Source organism: Acromyrmex echinatior, chromosome 4, assembly GCF_024713525.1.
Source record: "Acromyrmex echinatior isolate Ae372 chromosome 4, ASM2471352v2, whole genome shotgun sequence".
In the NCBI taxonomy this organism is placed as follows: Eukaryota; Metazoa; Arthropoda; class Insecta; order Hymenoptera; family Formicidae; genus Acromyrmex; species Acromyrmex echinatior.
Window position 1 is genome coordinate 9,882,159 of NC_141855.1, and position 19,304 is coordinate 9,901,462.

At 35.7% G+C, this 19,304-nt stretch overlaps 1 long non-coding RNA gene across 2 annotated transcripts in view; it reads left to right on the forward strand.

Annotated features, from left to right (window-relative positions):
* The window catches only part of LOC147909958 (uncharacterized), a 22,870-nt gene extending 5,612 nt beyond the window's left edge, over window positions 1-17,258 (forward strand). Inside the window, exon 2 of one of the 2 annotated variants that reach the window (XR_015545057.1) lies at window positions 14,663-17,258. This is a non-coding gene — a long non-coding RNA (uncharacterized LOC147909958). Of the gene's footprint in view, window positions 1-1,617; window positions 4,945-14,662 lie in introns of those variants that run through there. The other variant, XR_015545056.1, reaches the window with a different exon arrangement.
* The last annotated feature ends 2,046 nt before the right edge of the window (window positions 17,259-19,304 follow it).

Below are 19,304 nucleotides of genomic sequence, written 5' to 3' on the forward strand. Positions count from 1 at the left end.
GAAATTAGAACGGACTACGAATACCGCCCTTACAACAGTTGCAAATCTGCTTTTACTGGTGAACGCAAGCGCAGTTTTTCTTCATACGAAAATCTTTCATTTAGCAGTTTATATCTTCTCGAAGATTATGCTCCTTGAAAGACAAAAGCCGTGAAAGACAAAAGCCAAAAATGGCTGCGTTCAGCAAAATATTTATTTTACAACTATTGAAAGTTTTCTTCGCGCTGACTATGGATTATACTTTTAGATTTGTTAGTATAATCTAATTAGCGCAAAGAGAACTTCCAACAGTTGCAAAATATACATTCTTGAACGCACCCATTGAATTTTCTAGAATTTTATGCTGCATCCAATGGAAATTTAGGACTGATATTCAAAGTCGACTCTTATATTTAAGAGTCACAGTTTTAAGTACAGTCTTATGCTCATGTCACACTATTGTACACATTAGAGATTGAGAATATTGCGAACTAGAAGATTAAAATTCAATCGATCAGAATGAAACAAATTAAAATTAAAATTATCTTATTGATCGAATTCTAATCTTCATGTCATGAACTAATCAGAAAGTTGTATTAGCATCTTAAGATATTACTTAAGATCATCTTAAAATAAAAGCGAATTATGAATATCGCTCTTAGATCCTATCACGAATGCAATATTTATTCATGCTTGTTATACTCTATGATCAGTGTTCATAAACGATCTTTTTAGACCATCTTAAATAATGTGTTAAAATGTTGTTAGTACTTATCATTTCGAGAGAGATAATGGGATATATGTTTAATCTTTTCACGCACAGCTTTAATGCAACTCAAAGATATATAGCGCCAAGCACGAATTTAAGGACTACCAATTGGGATCCGAATTGAATAACCAAACATCTGCTATTGTGTGAAAACGCCTGATTTTCTATAACAAGGAACTAATCAGAAATTCTTATATTTTTCTAATAATCTACTATAAAACTAGATTCTTTGTTAGAAAAACAGATTAGAATCTTTTAGTTTTCCTTTTTTAGGGAAATCTCATAGGAATCCATTAATAAGTAGGGGAAAGATGGGGAAATTTTCACACGCGATTTTACATTAGTGATCTGAAAAGGCGCATTCTTTTTATATAAAATAGGTAAAATGACAGAAAACGGAAATGAGGATCAAGAAGAACCGAAACTAAGAGTTGACATAAATACCGCAATAATAGGATAAAAACGAAAGTGTTGCCTTTGAAACTGCCGTCATATACAAAATGGAAGAATGAAGTGCGAATACATAGATGTGCAATTATTATATGTAGAAAGATATATAGATAAAAGGAAAAAATAAGTGAGAGTAAAAATTTGCGAGTTTCCACAAATGCTAATGTGGTTTGTAATTGGCTTGTGACGTCTTAAGATTATAAGACAGTCTTAAATATAAGAACCAACTATGAATACTTATATATAGGTACCAAGTATTTCATTGTCATACGATAAATATTTTTAAGCATATTGATTGATTACCAGAGAATTTCTGGAGACTAAAGAACTTTTGTATTTTGTAACCAATAACATGCTTGAAAAATTTGTCGCACGACAAATGAAACAGTACTCTATAAGGCTCTGAATAATGGTTTTAGCATTCCAATGGGCGATTTCTCGGCATAAAGAGACACACGAGATGATTACTTGCTCGTCGGACTGTACCAGTACCAGCTACACGAGCTGATCGAAGAGAAATAAACGAAACTCGCCGACAGCTTCAACCTATGCTTTTCCAACGAATTATCGATTTATCGTCAGATCCTTTTCGCTCTTACACGAACCTGTGCTTTCACGTCGGCCGAGAGATGTATGCCGGATGATTCTATGCAGTCGCAAAACTTTCATCGATGCGCGCGTTGCGAAATTATGTGGCCTTCGCATGCAGCGACGCGACGAACGTAAAAAATACCCTCTGATAAAGATAATCGAACGATTTGAACGAATTGCTACGCGACCAAACGGAAGATAAAACCGAGACGAGAATTATCATGATTATAGCTATTGCCGTCAATCATTTCACCGTAATCATCTGCACGATCATTTTTACAGACAACCTAATCTCTATTATAAACAAAATCACATGGCAATTTATCAATATATTAATCGGATTGAATCTTTCGTGAAATTTCTTATAGTGAGTTTTATCAGTCATTTCATATGCAGAACTACTGCATTCTGATAAATTTCAGTGATTGAGTCATTAAAACAGGTTGTATTAAGTTTTTGACAAAAATATAAAGTTCAGAGATACACACAAATTATACATATATTAAAGAATTGTTAAGCGGAGTGTTGCTTATCTTGGAGGAAACATCGGAAATATGGAGAACATTGTAAAAAAGTCAATTTAATGTTATCAAGTTATTGCATTTATTGAGAAAATTTGTTAAATAAAACATCAAGGCATTTCGACAACAAGGACTGTATTGTTATTTAAATACATAACTTGACGGAAATTGACGAACGATATGTCCGATACGAAATAAGTTTGATTTTAAATTCTTTGATTAATGAACTTGCTTTAGGAATGTGAGGAGCACAGACTTTCGATATTTCGTATTGATATGAATCAAAATACGCAATACCAATATAGCAATATGTTGGAAATGATTCAATATTAGAAATTTCGTTACTTTTTTTTACACGTTTTAGATATTATATATAGGGATGTGCGAAGACCACAAACTTTCGATAGGTTCTATCGATACGAATTGCGAATCAAAATATGCAGTATAGCAATGTATTATATAAATAACTGGTCACGTGATCAGTTATCGGTCTCTCTTATTTCCTCTTTGGTGTGTTTCCAAAATTCATCACTAGTGCTGAAAATCTATACTGCACGTAACGTAAATTATAGCCTTTCAGTGTGACTGTTGACAGGTTGATAGTAAAAGAAACACAGTCTTCGAATATATTAGATTCGAATATATTAGATATTTAGATTCTAAATTCGATACATTATGATAAGAAAACTCAAGTTAAGGAAACTGAAGTTTCGATGCAAATATAGAATATTAAAAGGATAATTAATGATGCGATATTTCAAAATATCAAATCATATCGGAACATCCTTAACTTGCTTATTAAATTATAATATTTAAGTTACTAACAATATAATTCGGTTGCTTAATTTTCGGAATATTTTTATATCTTACTTAATAATTCATAGTTTTATTATCTTTGATAATGATTTTTTTCATGTTTCCGATGTTTCCCCACCAAGCGATACTGCACTACTCGATTCCTTTTAATTAATAATTCTTTAATTCTTAAACGCATTTTTGGTATGGCACAATAATCCAATAATCCACAATAATTCTGACTTTCTTTTTCCACTGTTTTTCCAATGCTTTTTCCATTGTTTATACCTTTTTTATTAATAAAGATATATACATTTGCTTGGTCGTTAAATTCCTTAATGTCTGGTGTTTCAATTGAAAAAAATATTTACAATATGTTTATTTTTATGAAAATTATAAGCGCAGTCGAATGGTTTGGGTATGCCATATCGAAGTGTGTTGGCCTAGTATGGCGTTTAATAAGATATGTATATTTTGAAGCTTTTTCATTGGACCGAAACTTAACATCCTCTTTACTGATGGAACATGCAAAGTCCCGAAAAATCATAATCTCGAAAATTAAAAATTATATGCTAAATGTCTCGAAAAGTCATGATCCCGAAATTTAAAAACTGTGACAATGTCTCGAAAAGTCAATTCCGTAATCTTACCTCGGATCTACAATAGATTTTTAAGCCTTAAGCTATAAGAAATGGAACAAATCACAATCAATTATGCTCCTCGTATTCGACTGTAATTGGTCAATTTCTTACGATTTAAGGCTTAAAATACCTATTATAAATCCGGATTTACAAAAGGGACAATATCCCGAAAAGTCACAATAATCCCGAAATATGACTTTTCGGGACATTGTCTCATTCTTAATATTTCGGGATTATGACTTTTGAGACATTATCATACTTCTTAAATTTCGGAATTATAACTTTTCGGGACATTGTAATAGTTTTCAATTTTCGAAGTGCACTTTAATGTGTTCTCAATCGTTTGTGCAAATAAATATGCAATTCGCACATAATAAAATTATTAGCTTGAATTTTACATATAAAAAAAAAACAATATTCTCTCGTTTAGAATAAAGTTCATTTTTTCACTTGTCATTTGACAAATAATAATCTAGGTAAGAGATTTGAATGAACCGAATTGTTCAAGCAGTGCAGAGAATAGAAACGTTCGAAGTTCCAGGACAGCTCGCACAGCTCGAAATCAATAGCCAATGAAAAATTTGAGCGAAAATGGAATGTATTCATAGCAAACAGGAATCGCCAGCCTTTGTTTGTTCTGTTATTCAAGTGAATGTATTTAATACACGTTCTCATCGTGTTTCTATTATCGAAATATCTTTTGTCTTTTGGATATATTTGTTTTAATCTGCAGCCTTAAAAATGTTTGAATAAATTTAGATTCGACAAATAATTCAAATTGTTCTAAAGCCATTATTCATAGTAAGTACTTAATTCAGAATAACGTGATAATTATGATTTAATTTTATACATCTAACAGATTGCTCATTAATCGTAAATGTGCGAGTGCCATTTTCCGTAATGTTTTAAATACATATTAATGAATAATTTTATGTATAAAAATTATATGAAAGAAAATACTAAGTTAATAGAAATATCACAAAAAAATATATTAAATACATTCACTCCAATAATAGACAATCTATGCGTTTCCTAAATTAGAGATTATTTTGGGTAAAATGAATTATTGAAAGAAATAAATACAGGTAATATTCATGAAATTGATATATGCCGTTAAATAATGATATGAATACATCATCAAAAGCTTAATGAAAAAGCAAGAGAGAGAGAGAGAGAGAGAGAGAGAGAGAGAGAGAGAGAGAGAGAAATACAACTTTTTTAGTGATTCCGCGCGGAAGATACGCGTCGCATAATAAATCGCTAGGACCGATGATGCAATTATGATCACGTCGGGATGAGGCGGCGAGAATATCAGTTGATGCGCGCTGTCACATATACATGTACATACATATTCGAGATATTTCTCTGCAGATTCCAGATATTTCCCTATCCACGGATCTCGCTGAGCACGACGCGGTCCAGCAACATGGGTATTAGCATGCGACTCCGGCCGGCGTACTCACCGGCATTGTGGGCTCGGTTATCGTCCCTGCCCTCAGGCCATATCGGCACTCCGAGGAGGGACCATATACACTGAACGAGTATACTTCGTGCTTCTTTGATCCCTTTCCTCTTTCTCACTTTGCCTCTCGCTTCCCTTCTTTGTTCCGAGCGTGCCAAGCGGGGTACCTTATCGCCCTTCGGACGAGTTCCCTCTGTTCTTTCCTTTTTTTCGAACGAAGAATCGTGCGCGAGGAATCAAGGATGTCTTAGATGTCTCGATAATAGATGGATCGGGAATAAATAAAGCACACAGAATGGCGAGACATTGGCGTTTTCATTTAACATATTGACTGGTCATGGTAGTTATACATTGTTGATATCTTGGTGATCACTGCAAATGGCTGGCGCTATTGAAATATTTTAAAGTAAAAAACTCTTGTAAAAATGTTATCTAATATCAAATTTTAAATAACATAAATAGCTAAATAACAATAGTAAAAAGTGCGCTATTGAACACACCATAAGAGGATAGACTTATTTAATCATTTTATAAAATATTTTGATCACTATATATAGATCTACTGTGAGATATACGACAAGCATACAAAACTCAGGTAATATATTGACCGTAAAATTTTGGGTCTCACGGTGGTGGAGTTATGTTTTTCGATGTCCGTTATAGTTACGGCATGTTTAAGTTATAGAATACGGTCCAGTTCAAAAATTCTCAAATACTTATTCCAAGAATTATAATACAAACGAAAATGCATCCTATGTTTTATACGGGATCTACAATAAAAGTCGTAGCAGTCGTAGGTCTTAAATAAATAGAAAAATGACCAATCGCAGCCGAATTCTTCTCATATTCTTCTCATATTCGACTGTGATTGGTTAATTTTCTACGACATAATATCCTACAAGTGCTACGACTTTTATTGTAGATCCCGTATAAAACATAGGATCCACTTTCGTTCATATTATAATTCTTGAAATAAATATTTGGGAATTTTTTCCTAAAATTTTTTCTATTCTAGACTCCTTGTAATTACTCGGAATTATACTGAAGCAGGTAGTAAAGAGCCTGTAAATCCTTGTTATTTCTTTTTGCAGAAAAGATTTAGTCAGTTTCTCAGCTTTCAAAAGTAACATATTCCTGTTTTAATCAATCAATGTACATGTCACAGTTTTTTTTGCGAGATCGATCTTTTAAGAAAAAGACTAGCCTTTTTGCAAAAAGGCTGCAACATAAAGGCAATTGTGCGAATAACGCGGGCAATTTAGCAATTCAACATAAAAGATTTTTTCGTGTTAAGAATGAAAGCAATTTGTGATAGATTCGACATAATGTCTTTTCGTTATAATTATAGTTATTCATCGATATAATTTCTTTGTTCTTTCATATTGGATTTCCTCCATGCCACCATTTTGTATGACAATTCGGGAGGTAAAACTTGAAATATGGGTGCTCCCAGAATACGATTCGGTATGGTTCCTTTTCCAATTGCTGTCTCGATTCATCGCCGGGCACGTATAGCCCGGTGAAGCTTGAAGTTTGACGCATTGCGCCGTTTCTCGGGCACAATGTTGATTCATATACGCCATGTGCACGCACACATGTGTGCGCGCGCGCGTCTGTTTGTAACGCGGCCGCCCGCGGTTTCGCGTCGTCGCGTTATCGGGCCTGTCTTATCGCGCGGACTCGCCTCGCGGCATTTAAGTACGCTTTGCTGCAATGCAACGAACGACACGACTTTCGTACAGTCCATACCGAATCCTAAAAAAGGAAGAATTCGACGAAACTTTGGCGAGCTACTCTACGATATCTGTTATAACGATCTCTGTTTTAAAAAAATCAATGAATATGTTACCTACTCGAAGCAGAAGGCTTTAGTGAAATTTTCATTTTGAATTATAAATTTATCTTGAATGTTTTACTTGCATTTTTTTTTATATGTTAGTTTGTCGGAGTTATTTTGTTATTATTTGTTTTTTCTTTACTGAGAAAAATATCAACAAGAATGACATTTTCGTGAGAAGAAAACAGAATTTCTGGCTATAGTAACTAGAGTTGTTTCGTTTGTTTAATCAAAATATTTGTTTTCAATGCTGTTACTTATTTAATATTTATGTTACATGAAAGATTATAACATAAATTATAAAAATTTGGATAAACATAATAAATATAAGAATTGGAAAAGAAATAAGAAACTTAAATGGCCATTTTGAAACCTCTCTCTCTACGAGGCATACAATGTTTTTACAATTCTTAAAGCTTTCTTAATCAAACAGCCATTTACGATCATTTACGACCGTAGCAATGATAATATAAAATAATGTTCCGTCTCTCAATTGTTATTTAACAATCGACAATTATATCGTTCGTTAGTCATGTATGATGAAATCTCGACACATTTCACATTGAGATCCATACGATGAATATTTTAATCAATTAACGAATCAGTATTACTGATGTAACGAATCGACGCATTATTTTATATAAGTGTAATGTTTAGAGTTTATATAGACTCGACTTTTCCGAAGGTATTTACTCGAGGCACGTGATTCATGCTCGTTTGCATCGTGTTGAGGATGACCTGCGGCTTGTTGTCTGTTTTGGGACCAGGGGCCGGCTGGGTCCTACCATTTTGTTGGCTTAGCAGGTCGTCCAGTCCTTCCCCTCGGAACTCATCTGCGCACGAATGCGGTAGATCTAAAGCGAAGCGATACTTCCTTTTCTTCTTCTGCACCATCTGCAGACTTTTAATCATCTCTTTTTGAACTCCCTTGCCTTTTTCTTCTGTTAGCATTACTATAAATATTTAAGAACATATGACGCATTCTTAAGTCGACTTTCCTAAGTCGATTATTAATGATCAATATCCTACATATGATAATCACTCTTCTGTCAATTTTAACGTATATTTGTTCCGTTTTAATTTGAGGAACAAAAAATCATCCAAAAAATTGAATTCTCTCAAGAATGATGATGATTGACGCGCGTTTGTGTAGATATTAAATATTGAATAATAATGTATGAACAGAGAATCCTACGTAAATTTTGATTTTTCCATGTGTATGCTTGAATTCAAGCATAACGTAAAATTCGATATTTAAATGATATCTGCAGGTAATATTTGTACGTTAGCAAGTTGTCAATAGTGTCTTCAGTTGTTATCAAACTCCATTTGCATTTAAAAAGTTGATGATTTCTGAAAAATGTCGAAATCTATCGCGTACACTAGTCCGAAAAACGGATTCCGCGCGTCTGCTATAACTCGGCTTCTGCCGGTGCGATCGGGATAAAATTTGAATGGTAGAGCTGCGAAATGGTGTAGAATCGTATGCAAAAGGAGCGAAGTCGCTATCGTGTCTGGAAGCCGAGATATAAATTAGCGGTTTTTCGTCTGCGCGCGAGGAGTCGAAATCGCGCACCACGCTGCGCATGTTGCCTGCCTCTCTCGAGTGAGTGGAACTTTCCACGACGCGAGACCCGACGACCTCGGCCTCGGTATCGATATCTCAGGTGAGATCATTGATCCGATTTTTTCTTCCCTCCTGAAGTTACGCATCAAAATTTGACAATTTTCGTAATCGAGCCTCCGTGTGTCCGGAAAATGCGAGAATTAGCGGCAACGTTTATTACCAGGCGTTATCCGAAGATCAATATAATAAATTGACGGCGTAAAAGTACGATTTCGCTGAACAAGCAAAGATTTTGACAAGCATTTCGCTGTATCAGTATTTTGCGAGAATTTTGTGAGTGAGAATTAATCTATCTGCCGCAAAATATGCTGTTAACAATACAAGAGACGTACGTTTAATTAAATGATAAAATTAAATGATATTAATAATTAATTTTGAAGTTGAACGTGCTTTTTATTGACATATACGTATAACGATATGGGAATTTTACAAACAGCATTTCTTGTTAGCAAGCTTCTGTGATTATTGCGTTTACATCGATCTTTTTGTTTTCGATTTGTTATTGATAATGCGTATTAATAGTATTTTTATAAAAATATATATGTGAACTCATTTCTAATAATTGTAATAATCTTTCATGGTAATCACGAAGTTTATTAACTAAAGAGACGAGAAAAAGAAAGACGGATTCGCGCGCGCGAATGAGTTACAACCCGGGAAATTGACTAGAAAAATTCTACATTCATACCTTTATATATATATATCGTGTCACATGAATATGAAAATATGAGTGATGCAACAAATTTGCGCGTTCCGTTAAAACACTGCTTCTCGCATGTTTTTATTCGCTTCGCAACACAACTTCGTAATTATACCCTTGGGACATCCTAGCCTTCGAAATATTTTTTTCTAGTTAAAGTGGTAAAATATATTTAAATGTAGTATAGGGATTTAGTGAAATATCAAATCGGAGCTGATTATAAAACAAATTCAAATACAGTAAATATTCAAATACGCTAAAGTAAACAATTTTATTAATATCGCACATTTATCCTTTTAATTTCCTCCTTCTTTTTCTTTCGCTTTTAATGTCTATACACGCCATTTTAAGCGCAGGAAGTAACGTCATATTATAAAGAATCTCTCATAATTCTCAGAGATTCTTTGGATTGTGATGGAGAACAAATTCATTGGATATACTCATTAAAGAACATACGTTATTAATGACAATAAATCGAAAAATACAGTAAACCGACATTGTGATTTTCACTTCGACTTTGATGGCACGTTATAGAATTGATAATCTCAAGTTAACAGATCACAGTGATCACGTTTGCAATGAGTATTATATAAATAATAAACTATTCGCGAAGCACGTACGTCTCTTCACCGAAGCCATTATAACTGAACAAAGTGTGGCTTGTTCTATGTATATGGGCGAAGATTAAAAATAGACGAAAGAATGATTCATATTCTTATCGTTCTAAATCGATATTCACACAATTCTAATTGCAAATGATTTCTTTCGACGGGGACTTTTTACTATCTCCTTTCTTTAAAACATTATGTACGCGTTGGATAAACTTCTACGGTCAAAATTCCTACGTTCGTATATACTTTACCTCGAAAAAATGTGTCTCTACAATGAGAACGAGATATGCATTGAAACGCGCAGAAACGGATATTTGCGAGTAGTCGATTTTAGCGAGAGTGTTGAGCTTTGGAGAAATTAATGCTTGAAGTTTATGACCTGACGCTAATATTTTTATATCCTCGGAAATAGGATAATTACTGTGGATCATGTGTAATCATCATTCGATTAACTATAATTTCAATGTGTTGTTGAGACGACCCCCTGACGATTAATTACGTTATTCTAGCAAAATCATCAGTGAGATAGCAGAAATTCTCTGATATATTTATAGAAAAAACGTTTGAATTCTTCTCACAAAAACTTAATGTAAAACTTTACACATTTAAAAATATCTAAAAAATGTAAGTTACAGCAATTTTATACATCACAACAAGTGAGGAATCAAAATTATTTCGTATCAATACGAAGATTAATATTAGTAACAGAAAGAAAAACGCTCGATACTCTTAAATTGAATAGACAATTCATAAAAAATAATCATGTTTTCACTTGAAATCAAATTGTCACTTGAATATATCTAAATAATAAAGAAATTGCGGTTGGACTCATTTATAGTCAATTCCTATTATCGCACCTACAAGTCAAATTTTCTCAATATTTCCTCGACAGCAGAAGAGCTCTTAGTTGGCGCGTTGTGTCATCCGTTCTTTTCTGCCAGTAAAAAGAAAAAAAAAGGGGAACCCTTTCGAGGACTAACGACGAAATCAGCGTTACAAAATCAGAAGTTTATCACAACGAGAAAGAGAGGAAAGTCAAATCCGAGAGGAAGGGGAGAGAGAGAGAGAGAGAGAGGAGGAGAGAGAGAAGGCGAGGGGCTCCCCCTCATGCGCTAGGCTACCCCTGCCAGTAATTCCCGTCACCATAGAAACACCCCCGAGGCGTCCCCGCGTAAGCCACCCCCGCACCGCACAAACACCACCGCCGCTCTCTCGTTCTCCTCGGCACTCACCCCCGCCTCTAACCCCCTCGCCTTTCACCCTCCTCGTTGCTTCAACCACCCCGAACCCCCTGCTGAAGCTCCCCTTCGCGCGAGTCCACCAGGAACCCAAGTATCGATCCGAGTAGACGAGTTCGAGGTCCTACGTATTCTACGGGGAGTGCTACTGACAACGAGATCGTCTGCTATCACTCTCGCGCTTTCTCCCTCTCTTTCTGCTCTTCTTTTTTTCTCCATCTCTCTCTCTCTCTCTCTCTCTCTCTCTCTCCCCCTCACTCATTCTCTCTCTACTTCTCGTGCATTCGAATCTCGTGCCTCCGTTCCACTCGGTTTCTCCTCGGACTCCCCTTTCCCAAACTTTTACGCCACCGTCAATTTCTCCACGCCTTCCTATTCGCTATTAAAAATCATACTTTATTGGATTGTGATTTGTTCTCGCTATATCATTCGCCGTTTATACGAGACTTGGTTGCATTGGTCGACCTTGCTCGTTAATATAGAGCTTCCTGTGCGATCCGAGTATAAAGTTCTCACTACGAGGTTGGTTCCTTCCGCTGGTGCGAATACGTAATCATGCTGTTGTGTGTGAAAAGTACCTTGAAATTAATTTACCATCATGAATTATAATGAAATGTAAAATTTAATAACATACAACAGGAAACTTTGAGTATCAATCTAAAAGTTTACAAATATAATTACTTGGCCACACGCTACATATTTGATTCTTGAAATTTGCAACCAACAGGTATCAAAGTTTCCAACCCATTGCAGTTCAGAAAATATAGTACGGGTGATAGCGTTTACGCATAATTTACGCGGTTTCTATACGCGTCGAAATATATATCTATTCTTTAAATATCTCGCGCGTTCTACTTTCGCGTTGTCCGCCGAACATAAAATACCAAATTTAATTTTCTGGGAAAATTGTTGAAATCGCAACTTCCTTGTCAGAGCAAAATATTAAGGAGAGAAACCGATGACGCGTCTTTTACTCCGGATGATTTTTATCTCACAATCAACTGGTGCGATAAATTTGCGAGCAAATATCACATGGCGAATTTTCCGCGCGATCTTTCCATTGCTGACGAAGCACTCATCAAGTGAAGGCATCGAATTGCTCAAATCGCTTAACGTTTATACTTGTGCATCGTTTCGTTTTATAGAACGACGTCCTTTTTCGTTCTCTATCCAGCGATCGTGATCGATATATCGTCGTGTTTTCCAGACGTCTCCGCTTCGATCGTGACTTCGGTCTCGGCTCTCTCGGCTGCATCATAAGCCACGAGGTGCGCGGCGTAATAAGGTCTAACCTCCTGCTCCCCCCCCCCTCCCCCTTCTATCTCCTCCTCTTCCTCCTTCATCTCCTCATCTTGTCGGATCCCTCTCGTCGGTGCCGCGCAGCGGTGGTTCGCTCGTTGCTCTCGTTCTATTTCGCACATACACATGAACGCTCTCTCCCCCCCCCTCTCTCTCTCTCTCTCTCTCTCTCTCTCTCTCTCGTCTCTCTCTGGCTAACGGAATTCTAACGGAGCGGCCACGGTCGTCGCTCGTTGTTGCGTTTGGTGCAGATTCAAGGACTTTCTCGACCACGCGAAGCTTCTCGCGAAAATTCGTTTGCCAAAATGACACGTTTGCGAAATTCAGATAAATGACATTTCTAAGATACTCTTAAAGGAGAATTTGAAAAGGAATGTGATTCTCTTATTAGAAACCAGCTCTTATTATTAGCTCTCTGACGTTCACATATTTGGTAACCTGATAAGGGAATTTTTAATCGTGATGGCTTTATCATAGTTTTATGATAGCGCAGAAGCGATAGAGGAATTCACTCAAGCAGAACAGATCACGATACGTTGAAAATGAATTACTAATTGAAAAGTTTTAGCAATTATTTTGATGTCATTTTAATGACATCATTAGATTTTGCTTAGGCATAATATCTTAATTATTACAGTACTTCATTAGACGTCTAATTTTAATTGCTTAAACGTCTAATTTTACAAGATTTGTCATTACATTTGATTACTCAGTTTTATATACATGTATTTCAGAGATATTTTACAGATATAGTCATTACGTAGATTTCATTCAAGAATTTCATATCTTTCTCTCCGGAACGAGCCTAATCGTACATATTTTGCAAATTTCCATTCTCAAATTTACACTTTCGCAAGTATCCTTGTCGCCAGTGGAACTCTAAAGGGGTGAGTATCGATACTGTATATCACGTACGTGAAAGTACAGCGCGGAAAGTTTAGGCAACAACGCGTGACGCGTCGTGCAAGAGCGGCGCAAGAGGAGGGCAGGCAGGCAGGCAGCTTTATGATATTCCACGAGTCTCTAAGCGTCAGCGGGTAACGTCGGCGCTCTCATGTACAGGCCACGTACACAGAGATGCGCGCGCACGTACACGTAGACGTCACGTGCACACGCGCGCGCGATTCGGTGTATTATCTGTCTGCAGCTACGCCAAGAGAGCGCGAGACCTTCGGCTCTTTTGCCAGCCCTCTCGGCTCTCTCTCGTATTACGTTCGCTCCTCTGTTTCACTTTGCTCGTATTGGCCGTCTCTTTTTCTCCTTCTCTTTCTTCCTCACCACTTTGTCAGTTTCCTTCTCTAGTCCGCGTCTCTTTCCCCCCATCCGCTCGTTCCTTCTCGTTCCTACGTTCGCTATACGTAAGAGTTTCTCTCTTTTTCTCTTCTTCGTTTATATGTGCGCGCGGAGGCTTTGGAATAATCATCTTGCAGATGAACTTCGTAATATGTCTTCCGTACAGAGTCTCTTACGTAGAAAAATTGCGCGAAATGTTACTCAAAATGCGAATAATTTCATTTGTCATATGGTATCGTTGTCTGCAGTTACATCAAAGAATTATCGACACATAAAATCTGCGCTTTGTTTCTTTGTTTACATGAGTAATGTGCAATAATTGATTTCTTGCGTAATGGAATCATCGATTACTTTGCTGCCGCATGAGATGTGTAACTATTTGTGTATACTCTTATTATATATACGTAGCTCTATTTATGTCATCAAACTCTCAGGCTATTAATAAACTATAGCTATCTCTTTCCATCTTTCTCTCACATTCTCTGTTGCGATTAACTTTGGCGGTTTTATTTTAACGAAATGACTCGAACAGAAATGTGAAATATGATTATGTATATTATTTCTTTTTTTCTTTATACTTTCCAAATTATATGTATGCTTTTCTTCATGAATGTTACTCTATATTTCTATCTTTTACAGTCTACCATTTTTACGTTGCATTCTTTCGTAAACGAACGTATTTGCACATACATACATTCTCTCTCTCTCTCTCTCTCCGGTGCTTTTTCTTCGACCGGCACTTCATCAGCCACGATAAAGAAACTCTTGTTTCCGTCTCACTCGTCCGTACGACCGTCTCCCTCGCTTTCACCGCGTACGACGCGATGCGATGAGCTCCGTTTGTTGCAGGATTCACGGGCCGAGAGCGACGACAGAGCCGAGTACTGGAGATCCGTAACACGAATATCTAAATGTGAAGAATCCGTGGGGATTCGCGACTAATATTCGTGTGTGTGTGTGTGTGTGTAATGACCCCTCATTAAATATGCGAGATCTGCGAGTGACCGCGCGAAGAAAGAATCGAGCCGCTTAAAACGTGCCGAGGCCCGAACTTTGTATTTTTATTTTTAGCAGCGCGCTTTTTAGCGCGTCACAGAGAATCGCGTTTGCGTGCGAAATATTTTAATCAGCCCACTGATCTTGTCGACGGCGAATTTAAAGATCTTTTACGTCCCATTAGCTGGACCTGGGCATGTCATAGTCTTTCTCTGTCTCGATTTGTATGGCTTTATTATGCAGAGTATTTTGAATCAACCTTTCTGACTTGGAGCCATGATATTAAATTTTGTTTCTAATTTAGAAAGATCGAGGAGATATTTCATTTTGGAATGAAGGACCTAATTTTTTTATGGATTTATTGTACAGAATTTTTTCAAGCGAATTTTCTGATTTAAAAAGTTGAAAATTATTTTTGTTAATGAAAAGAAGATCAAGGAAATATTTTAAGATCGTTAATTCACACACATTTTAGAAAATATAAACGCTAGTTAATTAGTTGTCATAATTTTATTATGCAGAGTATTTTCGAGTTAATTTTTTTAAACTTAGAAAAAAATCATATTTTTTAATTTCCAAAGATTGACGAAATTTCGAAGAGATTCGTCTGGAATAAGACTTGCGCTCGTTTCGCAAAGGACCTTTTCATTTAGAACATTTTAACACCGCCGCGATCCAACATCTCATGCGATAAAATCTACAAATAATCTGCATATCTGCAATTGCATCTTTTTTTCACATATACAGAAATTTTACGACCATATCTTCCACTTTTCGATACCTTGCGAAAGTTTGGAGTTTCGTGTTTTTCGTGTCTTTATATAGACGCGAAATGTGGAGCCTATTGAAAACAACAGTTGCGTAGTTCAAAAAAGACATTCCGAACTATTTTATGGTAAATTCTAAGTAGATATATATATGTCTAAGGAGACCTATATGATTGCATTTTGCTTTGAAGATCGCTAAATTGGAACGCTAAATTGTGCCTAAATAAAATACATTTCTTGATGACTTTATAATGAGTGAAGCTACATGATGAATCGTATATATAATCGCTTAATATAAATTTTTTTTTGTTAATCGATATCTCATTTGATAATATTGATCTTTGATGCTTCGACTGTCATATACATGTACAATGATGCTTACATCAAAATTGCATCTCTGGAGGTGAGAACTCTATTTTTAATTCGCATTCGTATTCATTCATTCATAAATAGTATGAATTAAGTAAGTTTTTTAATTATATCCCAATGCCATCGCCTCTAAGAAAATGCAGTCATTTGCAGATGACACTGCGTTAATTACTATATTTTTAGAGTTAGTGCGTTTCCATTAGAATTCATATGAGTTTTACTATTCTCAAGGCTAAATAACGAGAGTTGGATGGAAAGAGATGTTCAAATCAAGAGGAGAATCGATCAACTTTATGAAGAAACTATTGTGATGCTAAGAAGAAGTCTCTTGAGTGGGAGTTTCAGACACAATTGCCTATCGTGGAAGATTAAAGTTGCGATAGAGAATTGTTTTTGGAGTGCCTACTTCTTGACACATCCTTACAAATACAATGCTTTGCATGTTCAAAAAAATTACATTGAACTTCCTACAGGAGATCCGTGAAAACCAGAAGGAGTAATTCTAAATATAAAAATAAATCGAAAATGTAGAATAAAAATTTTTCGTATAAGGCTTTATATTTTCGAAAAAATCGATTTTAATCCTCTATTACAACAGCGAGTCATTTGAACCTGAAGCGAAAATTTTTATATCTACAATTTATACGATTAGTACTGTGAGGTTCCAAATTGTAGATAAAAAAACTTTGAACCTTCCTCTATTAATCACCGTAAGATTGATGTTCATTTGTATTTTGTACTTCAAATAGGATTTTGTACTTCACTTTAGAACTTGGATGTGGTTGAGAGTTAAATATTCGCCGGATACGTGTACTTTACTATAGTTCTACTTAATGGATCTCGCTATGAACTATTATCTCTGCTCATCTTTGTGTTTATTACTGAGTAATTAAGGATACACAATAAAAACGGAATATTCACGCACGATAAATTTTATTATTATACTTTATAAATTTTTGAAAAGATTGCCTATTCTGTCGAATATACAATTCTGCTCTTCGAAGTAAATTTCTATGGACGCTTTCTAACGTAATTTTAATTTATCAATTAAATCCATATTCGGCGAATACTTAAAGTCGATTTTCTCGAAAACAAAGTTTGATATTTTGGAAAAAAATTTTATTCTACGTTTTCGATTTATTATTTCATATAGAATTATTCTCTTTCCAGTTGTATCATCAGTTCACGAATATCTTGTATAAAAATATAATACTAACAATTGTACTATAAGATATAATAACAACAATAGTAGAATTACGATTGTATATCTAGCGATATCTTCATAAAATATAATATATAAAATACTACAATAATCCACTTATTTTTTTTAGCATATCCGCCAAATTGTGATTTGCTTCACTTCTACAAATGCCGCAATGCGGTAAAATACGTTGAACTTACATTATTATTTTATTATAAAGGTAAAATTAAAAATTTGGTAAATCCAATTATAATTTGAGAATAATTCGATATAGTCAGTGAAATCGGCAAAGTTACAATCAGAAAATAATCTGTTGTAAGAAAAAGTGATTCAGCGAAGATATTCGCGGCAAGTGAAGTGAGAGATCACATGCGATTCTCGATGAAACGAGAAAGTCGATTAATGATGGACGGGAGATGGCTCCGGAAGAAGATCGAAGAGAAAACCTACCAAGCCGATCCCACTAATCCCACGGGAACGATTCGTCATGATCGTCAGTCGGTCGTCTGGTTGGTTGAGCCAGCATGGAAAGCCATTGTTACGCTCCTATGAGTGGCACCCGGCGGTCGTCTTTCCCTCTCTCTTTCTCGCTCCTTCTCTTTCTCTCTCTCTCTCTTTCTCTCTCTCTCTCTCTCTCTTTCGGCAGCGGCTCCCCCATTGTGAAGCAGCGAGCGAGACGAAGAGAGTGAAAGAAAAGATAAACAAAGAGGGAGGAAAGATAAGAGGAAAGACAGGGACGCTTATAATTACCTTAGCTTTTATGTATGCGAGCTAGGGAGGTTCTCGCAGCCTGTCGTTCTTTTTCTAGCTTCCGCGTTCACTCACTTATCTTGTCTACGCTCCTTCCTTTTTCGTTTTCTCCTTCTTCTCCTCTCACTCTCTTCCACAGCTTCGCGCGCGCGGTTTCCCTCTTTTCTTTTTTTCTCCCATTTTTTTTTCTTGCGCTCAGCCCTCATCTTCTCTCATGGTTGGAGCCAGCGATGCGTCCGCGTACGAGCGCGCGCGTGACGAACGCAAACACGAACGGACGGACGGACGGACGGACACGCGCGCATGCATACCGGAAAGCCGAAACGAAGTGCACGCGAGTGAACGAGAGAGTTAAGTGACCCGACTCGCTCACGTGACCTCCTCATGCAACGAGCCGCGCACTCTTTTCAGCCCTGTAACTCCACGATTTCCGTCATTTCCCTTCGCGCTGCTTCATTCGCAATTTTATCCCTTCTCATGTTTCATATTTACTTTTTTCTTCGATGTATACTTAAAATTTGGTTTGGTCATTTATGGTTTCTATCAATGTAGATCAACTTTCATCTTGGTTTAACTTACTTTTTATTTTTTTATTTTTTTAGTTTTAAGAATTAGAAAAGAATAAAGAGTGATTTAAACCTAGATTAAAGTTAATCTACATTAGTAGAAATTAACATATGTCGGTTTTCACCAATGTAGAGTAACTTTAATCTCGGTTCAACTTACTCTTCATCTGTTTTAATTCTTAAAATTAGGGATGTATCGGATCTTAAAATTACCGGATATCGGATATCCGAAAAGAATGTAACATTGGATATGCGATATTTCGTCGGATATCCGGGAAGGCAATTTTTCGAGCTGAATATCCGACCGGATTCCGGGACATGTCTAAAAAAAGCTGAGTAAAAAAAGAAAAAAGAAAGTAGAAAAGACTACATCAATAGAGATGATAGGGAAAAAAATTGTGATTTTGCAGCAATATATATATATATATATATATATATATATATATATATAATATATATATATAAAAGATATAGTATTATGAGTACGCATATTTATTTATAGAATATTTATATAATAAAATATTAACAATTTAATGATATAAAATTTCAATCGGATATATTTCCGGATATCCGACTATTCGGTCGGATAATAAAAGGGTACGGATAATACCGCATATCGGATACTTTTCGAATATTCAATGCATCTCTATTTAAAACTGGAAAAAGATGATGAATAAGTTGAATCGAAATTAATCCTCTATCAGCAATTGAAGTCTTTAAAAGCACAATTGATATTTTAATTATAAATTTTGATATATACATTTAAATCTGTAAAGATAAATAAAATACAATCTGATTTCTATAATGTAGAAACTCGCTAAAGCTACTTCGACAAGTATACC